The sequence below is a fragment of the Lagenorhynchus albirostris genome, chromosome 10 (assembly GCF_949774975.1).
Source record: "Lagenorhynchus albirostris chromosome 10, mLagAlb1.1, whole genome shotgun sequence".
NCBI classification, from domain to species: domain Eukaryota; kingdom Metazoa; phylum Chordata; class Mammalia; order Artiodactyla; family Delphinidae; genus Lagenorhynchus; species Lagenorhynchus albirostris.
This window is the reverse complement of record NC_083104.1, coordinates 71827737-71830828: the sequence shown is the minus strand read 5'-3', so window position 1 is coordinate 71830828 and position 3092 is coordinate 71827737. Positions and strand designations below refer to the sequence as shown.

The following is a 3092-nucleotide window of genomic DNA, read 5'->3' as shown; positions in this document are numbered from 1 at the left end:
GCGCTGCGCCCCGGGTCGAGCGGTGTCTGTGTCTCCAATTGGCCCGAACTCTTACAAACCTGCCTGACAACCAGGCGCCGCCTTCTCCGATTGGTCATTGGAACCAAGCGGCTTCCTTTTTTTCTCATTGGAAAGGAAGAGTACAAACCGCCAGGGTTCGGCTCCCAGAATTGGCTGAAGTGGGAGGTCCCGCCCTAAAGGGGGTCGAGCTTAGCGTGAGAGGCGCGGGTCAGGGGATGCCCGGGCTTTGCACCCAGTGCTGCACTTCGGCATCTGGTGTGCCTCAGCTTCGGCCGTCCTTCGCGGCCCGTTCAATTCTAAAGTGGTTCTCACTCTTTCCCCACTGCGATTCCGCCCAGTCCGAATTGAAGGAAAGAAGCCCTAAAATGAAGGGTGCCTTTCTTCGTCAGGGTAACGTAACACTAATTGCCTACGCAAAATCGGTGGTGAGAGCTACCAGGAGCCCTCGAGGGCATCCTTTCCAAGACAAGGCTTGAGGAGGATCAAAGGGGAAGCCTGGCAGGCCGGAACCGGGGTGAAATGAGATGAGAATCTAGGGTTTGTTGCAACTTTGGGAAGAGGATCCCCGTTCCTACTGCATATGCTCTAGGGTTGGGGAACCGGCTAGACCTGAGCACTTGGGAACGCAGTGGAAATGCTACCTCATTGTTGAGTGTCTTGGAAATACATCCCTTACTCCCCACCCTGCCAAAGCCAGTGTCCTAATGCATAAGATCAGTTCCTGCCCTCAAGGAGTTAAGAGTCTGGTGAAGTTAACAGCCGTGTATAAATAGATGATTAAGAAACAATGTAGTAGGGCTTCCCTGGTGGCGCAGTGGTTAAGAATCCACCTGCCAATGCAGGGGACACGGGTTAGAGCTCTGGTCCAGGAAGATTTCACGTGCTGTGGAGCAGCTAAGCCCATGGGCCACAACTACTGAGGCTGCGCTCTAGAGCCCATGCTCTGCAGCAAGAGAAGCCACGGCAATGAGAAGCCCGCGCACTGCAACGAAGAGTAGCCCCCCTTCTCCGAAAGCCCGCCAGCAGCAACAAAGACCCAACGCAAACAAAAATAAATAAAATAAATTTATTTTTAAAAAGATACAATGTACTAAATTACACAAACCTAGAGGTGGCTGGAGGAATATGTTTCAGAAAGTCAACTCCAGTAGCAGGTTGACTACTGGAGAAGGCTTAAGAATAAGCCTGTGGTTGCTCAGGATTTGTTGATTCACAGGATTGTGGGGAGGATGGTAAGGGAAAGGGAGGAGTTGAGGATGAATTCTGGAAGCCATCAGAGATGTAGGAGGTAAACTGGTGTCATAATGGCAAAGGAAGTATAAGAGGATTGGTCAATAGTGTCAGATCCCAGAGACAGGTTGAGTAAGATCAAGATCAAACAGCATCTCAAGAGCCTGAAATTCTCAAGGGTCCTGAGGGAGAAGTTTCCACTAAGAGTGGATACAGAAGAGGTTCTCCGAGGAGTCTAAGATGTTTCAAATGGAAACAGGCCAACAGTCCCACTTCCCAAGAAGTGCGTCAGGAAGAAGCCACGTCTTTGGACAAAGGAGAATTCTCAGGACAACTTGGGTCCCATTCTGTTGGTACACCTAGCGCAGTGGGACCAACCAGTCTTCCTGAGGGAAAAGAAGCCTGGGGATGGGCACCCTATGAATATGGTATGCAAGAAGAGATTTCCTTATCCATCTCAGCTTACCCTTCACCAGAGGACACACATGGGAGAGACACCCTTTAAATGAAATATCTGTTCCAAAGGGTTTATGCAGCCTTCGGACCTGCAGGTTCACCAGCGAATCCACACAGGAGAGAAGCCATACTGCTGTGATCTCTGCCCCAAGAAGTTCACCCACGACTCCACGCTGGACGCTCACAAGAGGATCCACACCAAGGAGAAGCCTTTCCGATGTGAGCACTGTGACAAAGTCTTTAGCCACAGCGAGAACCTCAACATTCACTGACACACTCACTCTGTGCTCAAACCCTACTTGTGTCCCGAGTGTCACAGTGCCTTCCGTCAGCTGGGGACTTTCAAATGCCACCAGAAAACACATTCCAAATGACTTTCCCAGGACCCTGCACGCAGGTCCACGTCCCTTCTGCTCCAAGAAGGGAATTCAGGATGATTTGTCACCTCCGTGATACAAAGGATGGATGACATGTGAAGAACTTAGGAGGATACTGGAACCCAATGGGGTTCCATCCACGTGTATTAAAAGGATCTTTGAGGGCTTCCCTGGTGGCGCAGTGGTTGAGAGTCCACCTGCCGTTGCAGGGGACACGGGTTCGTGCCCCGGTCTGGGAAGATCCCACGTGCCGCGGAGCGGCTAGGCCTGTGAGCCATGGCCGCTGAGCCTGTGCGTCTGGAGCCTGTGCTCCGCAATGGGAGAGGCCACAACAGTGAGAGGCCCGTGTACCGCAAGAAAAAAAAAAAGGATCTTTGAGTGATGACTTATCTTTCCCTTTGGATTTTGTTTTCTACTTTAGTATAGCCTATGTTTTTTAAAATAAATTTTTGTTTGTGTTCTTCTTTCAACAATGCATGTTGTAGTGGTTTTAAATACTTCATCATGAAACCTAGGCTGCTGCTGATTGTCTTCCTTTTAGGCATGATTTCATTGTAAAATAGGATGCTCCTGGCATGGCAGCCAGATAAAATATAGGAAAACCAGTGAAATTTAAATAAACAAATGCATTTTTTGTCAAAAAAAACAAAAGATCAAACAACCTCACCTATATTCTGCAGTTAAGAGGTTACAGATGATCTTTGCAGGAAAGTTTCAGAAGAATGGAAGGAACGTTATAGCAGGTTGAAGAGCAAGAGGTATGGAAGTAAAGGCAACAAAATCTAGGCTCCTGGCTATCTTACAGAAGTAATATTTGGCATTCAATGACAAATGACGATTTCAAGGTAATGCAGAGTGGAAGGCATGCCAACCATTATTTGCTGGGGGAAAAGCCTAGAAGGAAAGCACGTTTATTTGTGGATGGATATTTGTGTCTGTATGGATGCTGACCCAGGCAGGATACCAGATGTATTTACCCATTCCCAAGACCTCAAGGAGCACGATAGC

The 3092-nt window shown here is 48.7% G+C and overlaps 1 pseudogene; it reads left to right on the top strand.

Moving 5' to 3' along the window:
- The first annotated feature begins 1277 nt into the window (after nucleotides 1-1277).
- On the top strand, nucleotides 1278-2081 carry LOC132527902 (zinc finger and SCAN domain-containing protein 5B-like; annotated as a pseudogene).
- The last annotated feature ends 1011 nt before the right edge of the window (nucleotides 2082-3092 follow it).